Source organism: Pieris rapae, chromosome 9 (genome assembly GCF_905147795.1).
Source record: "Pieris rapae chromosome 9, ilPieRapa1.1, whole genome shotgun sequence".
Classification (NCBI taxonomy): Eukaryota; Metazoa; Arthropoda; class Insecta; order Lepidoptera; family Pieridae; genus Pieris; species Pieris rapae.
The window spans coordinates 516,363-531,583 of NC_059517.1; the positions used below are offsets into that span (position 1 = coordinate 516,363).

The 15,221-nt window shown below is 31.4% G+C and overlaps 1 protein-coding gene and 1 non-coding gene across 2 annotated transcripts in view; one reads left to right on the forward strand and one right to left on the reverse strand.

Annotated features, from left to right (window-relative positions):
- The window catches only part of LOC110992585 (Kv channel-interacting protein 4), a 147,155-nt gene that overhangs the window by 126,930 nt on the left and 5,004 nt on the right, over window positions 1-15,221 (reverse strand). The gene's annotated exons all lie outside the window — the stretch shown is intronic.
- Trnav-aac lies at window positions 2,953-3,025 on the forward strand. Its single transcript has one exon. It is a non-coding gene; the product is annotated as a tRNA-Val (tRNA).

A 15,221-nucleotide genomic window follows, 5' to 3' on the forward strand; every position in this document is an offset into this window, starting at 1 on the left:
TTACTTTGCGTGCGTTCGACTTCTTTATTAATTAATTTACTTTTATTACTCGAATAGCTAATACAAAACTGTTATACTTTGATATATTTTGCGGACTATATTAATGTGTAAACATATCAATATAATATTATTTTGAGGATAGTACGCAAAACATAACTGCGTTAATAAGTAATTAAAAATTTGATATAAATAAAAAGTATAAAAAACATCCAAAGATGTACTAAATCGGTTTTGTCTATGGAATTTAGTTTGTCTAATAATAAAGAATCTATAAAGAATCTAAAACCACAGTAATCCACAGACCTTGCTCTAACTTGCTTTTTACAATAGCCATATATTTTACACAGACAAAACGTCAGCTTAAATATATACATCGTTAAAGTGTATATAATAATTAATATATAATTAAAAAGAATGCCCGCATCATATCCAGCTTAATGAAAAATTGTAATTCCAGGAACGTGTGTAATTTAGTTCAATCCCACAGACTATACCATGACTGATTAAAAAAGCTTTCTGCATGGGTGTGGCGACGATATGGCGCGCCTTTTGTGAGTACTTTACCGGAAAACTATTGTCCAGGCCTGAATTAAATCAGTCGTTGTTTATAAAATTATATGTTATGTAAATTTTAGTCAGACCATGTGAACACTATAGTGTAGTCTAAATTTTATACAATTATATTCTCAACTTACCTAATACATGGCTATTGTAATTTATAATTAAGTGAACTAATGGCCTGAATTCAACATCAGACTCTCATTACTGAGATCGTAGGTTTGATATTTGACTGAGCACTGGAGTTTCTTTCAAGTGCTATGATTATGGAACAGATAACAGATATCTGAGGCCCAGACATATAAAATATAAATAATAATAATAGCCTTTATTCAGATACATTTTACATTATATATTTTATACACATTTTTATTATTAAGATAATAATAAAACATAAATAATGTATAATAAATGCATTTGGGATAATCAAGCGATAATGTAGAAGCTAGAAATTGAAGATCAAATAAAATAATTGTTAACAAAGTTGTCCCATTTGTATAATTGTCTTTTCACCAATATTCTGAGTACATGCTCGAATTAAGACCAACCGCTACGCCTTTTCCTTCAGACCTTCATAAACCTTTATGTACCGCGCCTATATTATTAAAAGGCTCGAACAATGATCATTATTATATTTGCTTTTCCCTTGGACTTTAAATGACTGCGTAGCACATGATTCAATTTTGTTTCTGTCTTTACGATGTTATTATATTTTGTTATGTAGTGCATATCTTAAAAGGTTTTTAGTTAATATAATAATGTCTTCCATGTGATTTACTAAATTCGCCGTTATACACTAGTAGTGTCTTCCAATTACAATCGAAAATGTTTTCGATATTAGAAAGACATGCTTAGCTTCTCTTGACTAGTATATTTTAGTTGGTTTTATGGACTTTATGTAATTATAGACTATTTCAATCAATAAAGCTCATATAAGAACCATGTCGTCTAAAATATTTTATTCAAAATGTTTGTGAGTAGAATCAGGTCTATTACCCACTAGTTTCCAAAAGTTTTCTGACCTTACCTACATAGAAGGATAAAGTCACAAGGAACAAGTAGTATTTTGATGCCTTGATGTCGTTCCTCATAGCTTCTTAGATGGACGACAGTTCTTAATTTTTAAATTGTTGCAACACAAGTTTTAAAGAATAAATCTCAGTTCAACAAAGATAACAAAAAAACGGTAACATCATGAACGATTTTGATTAAAAACGCATTCATAGATTTTACACAGAACACAAAGCTTTCTGAATAGGAGAGATTCAGGGAAAATCCCTAGTTGCAATATATCAAAAGAATAGCCGTTATTAACGCTATCTCCTCGGCACACTTCCACACGTCCCTACATAAAGCCTAAATGAATTCGATAAAACGGCCTTTCTAGGTTGTGGCTTGAATAATTCCTTGGGCGATAAATCGAATGACCGGGACTTACCATTTAGTGCATCTATCATTTTTTTAATGTAAGACTATTGATTTAGTACGTATTGTAAGCTAAGAAGAAATGTTATTGACAAAGTACCAAGTAAAATATGTATACAGATTCAAGTTGTATTAAACATAGGTTTATTACAACGACAAGTAATTAGACTTTATTTCTCAAAAAGACAAAAATGTCACTTATATGAGAATAATACTTTAGGTACACATTGCATTGTAGTCGTTTTTATAACCATCACAATAAAACGATAGCCGTACGTGCAATAATCTGATAAGTAACCAAAGACATATGAATAAAAATTAAAAGTAATTTTGTTAAACATTCACTAAGCTTCGATTTGAATGTATTGAAAGAAGATTTTAGTTAGATTTTAGTCAATGCAAGATGCTCGTTTGACGCATACTACTAAGCATAACATATTTATCTAAACAGTAATTAATTACTAAGGAATCTGCAAATAAAAGGCATTTTAATGCGCTTAAAATACTGTCTGTTATGCACGCTACTATCAAACGTATAACAACTATATAGTATACTAAACAGCTATAAAGTATTTGTCGAAACATATCGACAAAACTTACGAGATATATCTATAATAAATAAATCACGTTTTGATCAGCGAAAATTATATTTGAATTGGTTAGGTTATATTTTTACAATATCGAATTAAAACAATTTTTATACTCGGAAGATGAAATATTAGTAATGTTTTAGAATTTCAAATACAAGTTATAATTTAACGCGTTTGAACTGATGTTTTACAGAAGGAAACCTGCTGTAATCTATTTAAATTCTTCGTAATATTTCAATAATTATAAAGTCGTTTAAATATGATCGTATCTTTATAAGTGGTCAGACAATACCAGTTTATCAAGTTTTTTAATCAGCTCGTGACCTCGATAATTAAGACGGGTGTCTTTAAGTTTCTTTATTACAGCTTAACATATATCGTTTCCGTGGTGTAGCGGTTATCACATCTGCCTAACACGCAGAAGGCCCCCGGTTCGATCCCGGGCGGAAACAATTTTGGTTTCTTTTTTATACATTTTTTTCACAATATTATTGTTTAATATTTTGTTCATCTTAAATTTGAAATCATGTCTTAGTTTGATAAAGACTATGATAAAAGTTTATTTAACTTACCCTCGCTTATCGTATCGCTTACAATTTGATTTGAAAGGTTTCGAAACGTCGAGTGGAGAAAATTTTATAAGTCGCGTTTTATGGGTTAAAAAAGGTTATTGAAATACGTGGGTAACACTGAATTTCAATTTTAGAAGTCTTTGATAACCTAATGTAGCATTACATTTAATGTAATTACAGTACATTGCATTAATTTGACGTTTGTTTTTGTGAATTAGCGACAAATCTAGAAATCTTGTTACATGTGAAAATGAACCTAATGCGAGAAAATATTCAGTAAAAGATTTATTATGATTTTTGTTTTAGGGTTACTTATCAACAAAGCTATGATAGGCTACGATTATCATTTCATAACGAAGCCCCATCTCTGCCACTATTTACAATTGGGTTAACGAGTTTCACCATGGACGTAGCAATTCAATTCAATTCTTTAATTATCTATTTCTACAACAATTGTTTAGCTTACATTTCATGATATAAATATCAGTGGTGTTAATATAAGTTCTAAAAATTAGTAAAATCCTTCACCATATTTTTCCATTTCTCCTTTTCTTGAGCAACATTCATCAATTTTTTCCCGCTATTACATCATATGTCCATCTTTTATCCAATATACATTTCCAGGAGGTCCAGTCCATTCTGTTCTTTCCAGTGTTCATCTTTTATAACGTGCCAAGAGATATGACCTATCCATATCCATTTAGGCCTTGATGCGTATACAAGTGTACTTGTTTTGTTTATTTTCCTCGGTATTATTAAAATATAATATATTTTTTATATATTTATAAGCCTATTAATTCGAACAAAGCACCTAAATGCCAAGACAAAGAATATAAGACCGGGATTCAGATGTAAATGGCAAGACGTCGCAAAGCCGGCTACTAATGAACGCATATTGATTTTCCTCTTCCTCGCTTATGAATATTTATTACTATTATTACTTGCTACCGAATAAACGGCTGCAAGTGACAGCGTTTGAACGTTAATTACTTGGTTAATATAATTGTTTAATCGTAAACAAATAATAACAAAGTAAATTAATGTAATAATTTACTTTTTTATATAAATTGCATTAAAAATATATATAATAAATAATGTAAGATTATACATCAGGCTTTTGAGGAGGCAAACGGGCAAGAGCCTCATCTGACTTTATACTTGGTTTTGATTATTAGAAATCTGTACTTAACATTTTTTAAATTAGATAGACCTGCGTTACACACACAGGTATTTAAAAAGTATTTTTTCTGGTTACCCCTTCGATTAAATCACGATTATAAAAAATTATGTAAACGAAGTTTCTAGACAGTTAAAAAGTTAGTCGGTCTATGAATACGTATAATTCCTTTCTATTTTAGAACAAGAAAGCGTTTAATAGTCTTTTCAACTTTCTTATATTACGTAAGGGGCAGATTAACACACACTTAGTACTTAATCCAATCTTCGCAGCCCCGAGAGGCCAGATACTCCTTCCCGTTGTTGCGTGGTAGTAATACTGAATGTAACAAAGGAAATTAACAGTTAAGTGTTATCGTGAAAGTTTTACTCTGTAGTGTTGTCCTTGCGTGTATAGAAATTGGTTCTGATGAGACCTTCAGAAGCTGTCCTGAAAGCGCGATTTCATTCCTATGGCGTCCAGATGCGGCGCTCAGATTTAGTCAGTTATAAACATGGACTTGTATACAGTGGTTGGACACGCGCGTAAATTGTGCTTTTTAAGAAAATGTAATGCATATTGTGTATCTCTTTTTTTTCTATGCGTAATAACCACTCAAGAACTAAGGTCACGAAGCTATAGCTGTCGGAATAACTAAATGTTAAATATTCTGAAAGAACTACAGCCGTATATTGTAGACACCATTTTTCTTTCTTTATAATTTTTCGTTACGTATATACCTTCACTTTTACACCATCACACAACACAGCCCAATTTGATATCACTCATTGTATTAAAAGTAAATAAAGTAATTATTAAAAGTATTGAATATTTTTTATTGTTTGTTCCCTTTTGTAAATGTTTGACCCTTTCCGTAGGCAAAAATTATGTTCCCGCTCTAGCTATATTTTTAGTGTAATTGTTTGTTATACATACTTTTTGTTACCTGTAGGATTACGAAATAAATAAATATATCCTAATGTTGCTGGAAATCTTCTATACGTACCTACGGCTCGCTTATCTGTTACTTTTAATGGTCCACTGAATGGAATGAAATATTGATATATTTTACGACAATCTTTCAACTTACCGTACCATTGTTTATTATGCTAAAGTTTCTATTTAGTTTAAGTTATTATTATACATTTTTTATTATGTGGTTGCTTGTTTCATGTTTTCTCTTGCTATCCTGCTTATGTTTTTATATAAATGATATGTATGTGTGTAATATTTCTGATATCATATTTTCTTGTATTATTTTATGCATACGTTGTTTTAGAACATAAAAATCAATGAATAAGCTGCAGTATATAGCTCATTCCATTTACCAGTTAATTCCTTGATCCATTTTACACATTGTTTAATTATCAAAGGATAAAATATAAATCTTGATATTTAACAATTCGAATTGAAATCCTTGGTACGTAAAAAATACCTTTAACTGAAAAGCGAAATGTTATCTTCGACATTTTTACTATCATGCCAATAAATTACACCAGAAGGTTCCATAAAGGTAAAAATTGGTTAGTGTGAATGTTTCTTGTGCAAAGTACGAGCTTCCGTAATTTATAGCTGACGTAAACTATGCTATAGGCTTAATAGAATAGTTGTTTATTGTTTCTATGAGCCTCTATTTATATATTGAATTAAAAGTGAACGTTTTGATTTATTACAAATTCTATTGTAAAGAGAGAGCATGGTCACTGATGCTGACGAACGCCTGCATGAATATTATTTTCTTTATATTTCTGTAAGATGAGCGTTGCCGTGTCCTTAACGTCCTTATTGCAGACATACAGAGTTTCTAGGTTAGCATGCTTCGAAAACCCATCACTCACTACGATTTTTTTTGACTCTAAATCGTGAGGACCTACCTCACCTGAGGTAGGTCCTCACGATTTAGAGTCAAAAAAAATTGATAGTTTAAAGTCTGCGTAAACACTTCTTAACCAAATCCAATCCTGATCAGTCCTGACTTTTGTAATTCATGTATTTTCTTATTGCATTTTGAATTGTGATTCATGAACTTAAAGATTACTAGATTATTAGATGATTTGTTAGATTTTAGTTTCTTTACTAAGGTTTCCTCGAATCCCTTGTTAGCAATACGGCCGCCTGCATGTAACCTGTTGTATATAATGCAACGAAAACTTAAAAAATAAAATAAATCAATCAATCAAAGTACAGATAAAAATATTAGTAGCAAGAACTGTTGAAAGTTTTATGTGAAGTGATGCTGTATTTTACTCAACCAATAGGACTGTGACGGTAAATACTATGAGTAATAAAGCCGGTATTAGCTATTATTTTACTTTACCACACTTTATCTTGGCTTAACCAGAATATATTGTACCAAGTTAAACATTGAGAAACGCTTTGATTCTAAAATATGGCGCAAACAGAACGTTCTCAAGACATTCAGACGAACATTTGGTATTGAATTGAAGCTTGGCAAATCCTAAAACCGAGTGTAGCTAATGTTTGCTTCCAATGTCACTCGACAAGACTACTTGGCACCTTGCCATGACAACCGCGGTTTTAGTTCGCACGTCTCCAACATTACGGACAAATTTTGTTTACAATGTTGAACAATGCGTCCTTTCTTTAGAAATATCATTATCGTTTTTATATCCAATAGGATTGCCATTTAAATTGTTTATTGGAAAGATTTTTGGAATAATACGGCTATAAGGAATAGGAATGAGAAGGGGAAGCAACATCCAAAAAACCTGGACGACCAAAGACGCAATCACGAAACTGTTGTGTTTATGGAAGGACCGGAATATGGCCTTAAAATCAAAGAAAAAATTGGTTAAGACTGGTAATTCAAATTTCTGAATCCTGGACAATACGAACACCTGAAAGAAACAGAATAGATGCTCTGAATATATTTAGGCTTCCCTGAACTGGACGCAATGATGACAGGTAAAAGTTGGTCTTTAGACACTTTTACCAATGCCTCATAAATTTTTTGGACATTCAGAAAAAGGTTATGCAAGCAATAAACTGCTCAGTAGGAGGATTCTTAGAAGACAGGGCCTCAGGTTTACTCGCGCTTAAAGCACTACATAAACTATATGAAGATAATCTACTTTTTAAATGGGTAAAAACGAGCTTTAATTATTAATTTAACCAAGCTTTTCGAAGTGATAGCCAACAAGCGGAAAATAGTTTTATGTGTAGAGTCCACTCACGTTCTGTCACGGACAAGCTCTCGAGTAACTGCATTAAATCTCGACTCCAAGTATACATACATTTATGTGATATTAATGTTAGTAAAATTTTATTCCAATATTATATCCAAAAATTACCGTTAAAAATATATCTTTAAATTTATAGATGATAATCCAATTTATCAAGGGCTTCAATGTCATCATTTTATAGTTGATTGTTATTAGTTACGTAAAGTTATGTAAAAGTTCAACGAACCCATATTAAAGCGAAATGGAATTGGTGTATGTAAATTACTGGAATTAATTAAAAAGGTCGCAAGAGATGATATTGGCTACGCATCTCTTGGCCGAGTGCCAGGAGCCAGACAATAGTGGAGATACGAGAGCCAACGCTTTACTCTAATAAGTATTCTGTATTTCCGATTAGTGACTATAATTGCTATTAACGGAAATTGCGCTCATTAAAACGGATATGTTGATTACATAGTGTTCTATTTTTGAAACAGTTACTTTTTACCAGAATTAAAAATAGATTTGCGGTTGCAATGTGTTAATGCTGTAGTTTAGCTATCTATAAATATAGTTGTAGTTCTGCAATAAAAATCCAAACCAATCATCCGCTACAGTAATGCTTGGAGAAATTAGGATTTTGGTTATGGTTAAAGAAAAAAAAGTGGAGCGATCGAGTAAGACCAGCAAAATCGGTTCATCTGACGTTCACATATCGAACACAACAGGGTGGCGTTGTAGTAAGAAAAAAAACTACCTTCTCAAATAAACAATTAAATATAAATTGATCTTAACTTATGTAAACTTAAGATAAAATAGATTTTATTGCCTGTCTCGCCAGTTTAAGGTTTATTATTCTGTTAAGTCTTATTCAATTTAGCGGTCTACGATACCGCTCTGAGCAGCCGAGACTTTAAAATATAGAGCTGCAATATCACCCCAGGGAAGACTAATTTTCTTAACTATCAACAGGCTTCGTAATTAAGATGTTTATTTTTTTTAACTCGGAAAAAATGTCAGCGAACTTCACTTGCTTCCCACTCCCATACAAACAACTCGCAATTCGCCGATCTAATATATATAATTTGAACATTGTTAAAATAGTATCAATATGAATAGTACAAATATGAATTTGAACATTATTAAAATAGAATCATCATATTAAAGTTTATTATTTAATACTATATAGTAATAATAGGGCGTTTAAAACCTCACGAATTCTGCTTTGAGAGTCACACGATTGACTTGAGCACACACTTGTTTTGAGCAGGCTGGTCGTAGTCAAGTTCTTTATGCCGCCCATGGACACCTTAACACTAGCGAGGCTAGCTCGCTTACGCTCTTCTTTTGAAGGCCCCTAAGTACTGGCTCTATAGTATAGTTATAATTATAATAACAACAAATTACATGCTCCATTAGGTACCTTACTTCCAATTGGAGTTGTAATTTTACAATACACAAATCATAACGGTTTATAATATTATATTGTTATGACTGTACCGTAATAATCATATGCAATGACTACGATGAACTATTAGAAAATATTTACTTTAAAATTACTGAAGCACTTTTAATTATTTCTATTAATTTGTTTGAAATACTTCTTCACAATTTTCATTTGATAAATGATAGATCTGTGTTCTTTTTTATCTTCTATGTAGCAGTAATTTAGGACGACGTTTTTATGACGGGGTGGTACAAGAATAAATTCAAAGTTACAGCAGAACAATAAATAAAATTAGAAGATACAAAACAGGAGACTCTGATGAAAACTTAGCGCCATCGTGACTTGGAATTACGCAGTTAATGCCTGCTTCTACTCACGGTTGTGTCCGTACTATATTCAAATTCAAAATTCAACGCCTTATAAGCCTTAATTAGTAATTAATATATTGTCAAAAGTTGCATCATCAGGTCATCCATTTTAATGGTGTAATTACATAATCGTTTGTGATTATAATGTATGTAAAACAATATGTACTCTGAGTTTCGTTTTCGATTATGTTTCGGCGACTTGGAGTAATCGATCATCAACTATATGGACCGATCAAGTTAAAGGATTGTCATCAAAACTATAAACTGTTATACGAGAACTGTGTAGAAGCCGGCGGAAACAAATTTTCTGCTCCAGATGTTTCCTTGACGTTCTGAGATGAGCTACCGATTGAAGAAAGAGAGATTTTTTTTACTAATTGTAAAGAAAGTTTTGCCTTTTAAATCAATAAAATATAGATGACAAATATTAACACTAGTTAATTTGTTCCAATTAATATTTGACAATGAACAACGCTATTGTCGCTTACATGTGAAATATTTTTAATGCAAATTTAATGTTTTGGTCGTTTAAAATAATATTAATAAATAAAAGACAATGTAACTCAAGGTAATAAAATACATTTTTGTAGTGTCTAATACATTACCCAAGAGAGATGACCAACATGAATCAATCAGATAAGTACCAGATGGAATACAAAAAAATTATTTAGATTTTTCTTACGATGTTAATTAATAAAAAGTTCTAAGGAGTAACTTGAGGCGGTCCCTCGCGGCATGAAGTGCATTACAAGCTAAAGACTTAATAATTAAGATGTTTTATGAGCGCGTAAGTACTTTATAAAAACTTTATTTGACTTATTTAAATAAAGTAATAAGCAAATTAACCCTTTTTTGCGGAAATCTTATAACTATAGTCAAACGTGTATTAATTGTTAATTTGAGTAAAAGAAAAATTGTTAAAACTAAGTCCGATTTTATAAAATACAAATTGTAACAATTCATAACGAAGGAAAAAATTCAATTCATCCAAGTAAGAACGTTACAACGGACATTTGTTAGTAATATTTTTGCTCTTCCGTACAATTCCTTTGTCGACGTTGATTGATTGTTCTGCGCTGTGGAAAATTTTTCTTTCCCCAACTAAAATATCTAATAAGTTACGTTATTATCATTAAAATTAACGTGAGGAAGCTTACCACAGTAATCTTCATAATGCGTAGATTCTAAAAGTCTAAAATAAATATAAACTACTTAATTTGACACAAAAAGTATTATTTGTTTGTTAATGTATAAAAATACTAATATCGAACAATAATGAAATTGAAATGTATTTAAGTGTAAAAGTATCAGAAATAAAAAGCTAGTATTATTACGTTATAAATTAGAATGTTTTGTGTATGTATTTGTTTTACTATTTCTGGCCGACAAAGTGCGTAATGCCACGAGAATAAAAACGAAACCTCGATTAAAATACAATTAATAATTCAGAGATAGGCATAACATTGATTACTAAGAAAACTCTGAAATAAAAAACCCACAAAATAATTAAAGAAAAGAAAGAATGAGAGATTAAGCGAGTAATTCATGTGTACTGTAATTGTAATTATTATTGGTCCTGGCTTAATTAATAACATTGCGTCTCTAAACAGAATATATTTTTCTTAAAGGTAAGACTGTCTTGAAAAATGCTAAACAAAATTATACACAAACGTAGGATCGTTCAAAGTCAAGACCTATCTGGCTCTCCTGAGCGTCCATCTGAATCTAGCCTTCACTTCAAAACCTAATATCGTACAACGAACAAAGTTGTTCGCAGTTGCTTTGTAACAGACGTTTTAGTTCGCATCTGTAGTCACAACTGAAAACTTGTAGATATTGAATTTTGTTCTAGACCTAACTCGGGCTTGTTAGCAAGATACGGAGTGGTAGGGAAATTGGACGTACATTGCTTCGTTTCGTACAATAGTCTACTCGATAACAATGAGTTTACTTAATAGACGACGTCATGTATCATATATAAAACATTGAGTTAGTATTATATTTCGTTAATTTAGTGTTACTGGTTATTGATTTCCTATTGATATTTATTTTTGCTTAATTGTAGTTATCAACACAACATTGTATACAATATAAACAAAAAAATCATTCACAATAGACCGTATGATATTTTTTACAATTTACACTGTAAAATCTCAATTGGATAAAACAAAACTGTTTTAGACCCAGTTTTTTTTAAATGAAAAATAGTTTTATTTAGATATTTTAGTCGTTAAATCTATAATTACATTTGTAGTGGAAAAATACTAATGTAATGGTTAATTAAACAATGATTTATCAAACGCGGTGTCACAGTATTTCATTTAAGAAAGTCTGTGGGTAATTGAGCCTTTAAGAATGTTATTAAAACTTTAAGTTCTAGGTAGACATATTTCTGTATTTGTTTCACACAAAGTTGATCAACTACTTACTGCTTACGATAAGTACCAAAATAAATTATATATGTGAGCCCTTGTAGAGTATATACAATATACATAGACCTATCTACATTTAAGCCTCACGAAATCCTGAAGCAAATAGTAAGAGCTGTACTAATCTTCGTAATCTGATTCTACTCTCATCAACTCACCATCCAATATGAAATCCAATTGGATTGTGGTTAATCTAATTACTATCGCTAGAAGAGTTTAATTTCACAAACAAGCGCTCTTTGCCTCTAGCATGTTCCGCTTAGTATCTTTGATTCAAGAGCGGTGGGCGGAATAGAAATGAACATTAGTTTTCCATTAAAACCTTTAAGTGATATTCTCATTGCTATAAATAATATATGTATTAGGCGTTAAAATCGTAGGATAATTATTGTCTTGTTTTAGTAAAACGGAAAAAATAATTTAATTTTCCTGGTTTAACCAGAAATGAATAGAACTAAAACATAATTTAGATGGAAACGTATTGTTACTTTCACAAAGAAGATAGCTACTATTCACTGAAAAGCCACAAAAATGGGCCATGAATTGCGTAGTAGACACTTATTAGTAGATATTTATAGATAATGTATAAATTATAAAAAATATACTCATTAATACCTGAAATAAACTATACATTAACTAACACATTTTAGACTATATATCATATATATATCGCTGAAAGTTTATATATTAATGACATTCATAAAATGATTATTCTGCATTTACATGCAACGAGACATGTTCTATGCACAAAGGAATTTTGTTATGTTCGCTCACAAAGGGAATCTTTGAGATGATAATTCATAGAATTTAATGATGAAATGAGCTTTAATTAGCGTATTTAAATAAGGTATGACTAAACCAATACTAATATAAATAAACCCAAAAATCTATTACATAGATTCAAACAATTACTTCACAATTACAATGTATTTTTTAATAAAGTGAAAATGTGCTTACGCCGGCCACCACCATGGTCAAGCTAGGCCTATAGTCCATGCCCCTTACTATTCCGATGGGTAGTGAGACCCTATCCACTTAAACACCTCAGCCCTCCACGTGACCTTAAGATGGGTTCTCGGGGTTTAAAAAGCATTCAACCCAAGTCATTATTTGAAAAAATAAATGTCATGTCACGTTTTCAATAAAATACTTATATGTCGTCAAAGACAAGTAACTATTGTGAGAGAAATGATACGAGTAAAATGCTGTGAAGCATTCAAGCAGCAACTTATGATAATCGGTAACAAATCCATGTAGAATATAACGTGATCCATGATACAAATCATATTTGTGACTTAAAAAGTAATAATTATTACACTATTTTATTTATCAATAATGTATTATATATGTATAGCTATTTCCTACCCAAAAGTGGTAAATTAAATGTCGACTTATGTGACTCAAAACAGAGTTCTAAGAAGAAATGGTTATCATAGGTGTTTAAGTTTAAATGTACTGAAAAGTCTACATGTATTATTTTAATAAGCCATCTAGAAGCAGATTAAACGTTATGTAATAAAAATACAATTCAATAACGTCACATACATTCCGCTGGGTTCATAATAAACTCTCGAGTCAAGTAGAGACTCGTCCCCGCGCGAACCGTCACCCGCTATTATTTGAATAACTCGCACTTGACAGATATTTCCAGAAACCTACGCTACCATCGGTGTGCTGTTGTCTATGTTTGATGTGGAATTTCTGTTCATTCTGCGCCTTGATTCCACTTAGGCATAAACGCATCTCAATTATAAAACGGGATTTTAATAATTATTCTCAGTTAATACTACAACATTCTCTGAACCTTTTGAATAAAGATTATATTTTAGGTTATTTTATAGAACAGTGAACAGAACAAACGGGCGGAATTAAGTAGTGTAGTGGTGGTAATCTAGCAACTCTCAATGCTAGCAACTTTGTTTTTTTTATAATTTAAAATGTACGAACTGATGTTTAAGAAAATTGTAAGCAATTTCAGGTTTAAGAATCGACTATTTCGATAAAAATATTCAGCGGTTGAAAGTTGAGAGTTAAACAGGCATTTTCACCTTTATTTTACTATCGTTGAAACTGTTTTATTATTTTACCATATAGGAGCATTCCTGTTAAATGTTGTATCTCTCCATACCGCTTCATGTACGCTTGTATATCGCAGCTAAGTATTATTGAGTCAGTAAAATGCTGCGCTGGATCATTAAAACATTCAGTGCATGATTGTGAAAGTTGAAGTCGACTTTTAATATCGTACGGTTGACTTTATAAAACTAATAAATTAGTACTTTTTTGTCATGATAACGCCTTATAATTCGATGGAGCTGGCTGCACGCACGAAAAAATATGACTCATGCTGCGTTACCTGGCGGCGCGTCGTTACCTCTGAAGCGTTCCATTTAGAGCTTGAAGTGCAAGCGTATTTATGCGTACAAATAAATGTAACTTGATCAGTTAAATTATGATTTCCATTTACCCCCTTCTCTATATCCATACAAAATATCTATCTAACAAATACAATTAAAATTTTCTTTTGAAAAATGCAACCATTCTATCATATATCTTTTTTTAGGTTTTTTATAAAAATATTTTTTGATTAGAATAAAAAATACACTTACGTCTTTAAAAACGTCGTAATTTCCAGAGTTTACAAATTTAAAGTAGCTTGAAACATATTATTGTTGGCTCAAGAAACTTACTCAACCACTTAAAGAGCGTGTATTTGAGTAAAGTTTGTGAAAAAGCCCGGTTAAAAGAAAGAAAAGTTAGAAGTTTCAAAGGAAACATAAAATTATATTAGCGACTGGGGCATATGAAAAATAGTTCTTAAAATATTTTAAGAATACTAGAAAAAATTCTTAAGAAATAATTTTTATATGGTGAATGTGCCTTTATTTGTTCGAGAATTGAAGGCATTTTCTCCACCTGTTTAACCCTTTTGGCAGGTGCGCATTATAACTTTAGCCACTTGAGCCTTTTGCCAAGTCTTTGAACAATTCACACGGCACTGAGTGGTGGAATTATGCACGATTGCATCGTAGATTTCGAGGGAAATTGGATTTACGAGTGCTCATAGAATATGCGGAGAGAATTCGGATTTTTGGTGCCATTAAAGAGATTTTAATGTGAGCATCAATTCACTTAAGTTTAAATGTATTGGTTTCTTTAATCATTTTTGTTGGACACAAGTAGGTGAACCTGTAATCTGTACCTGACACATGTCGTCAATTTTTGGATTTGAGGCACGCCCGTTTCCATACGATGCTTGCCTTCACCAGAGGTTAATTTACCACATAGAAACATTGTTTATTAGGGTTGGCGTTGCTTGTTTAAGCCACTAGCCCAATACAAATCTCAAGCTCTCATTAAAGTTACTAAATATAGAATTTTTCTTAAATCCATAATCACAGACAGAACTATTAAATGCCATATGTATGACGTTGCAAACTCTAAATCATGTCAGCTTAGTAGAAAGAGAAGGAAGACAGCTCAATAGGAGTTAA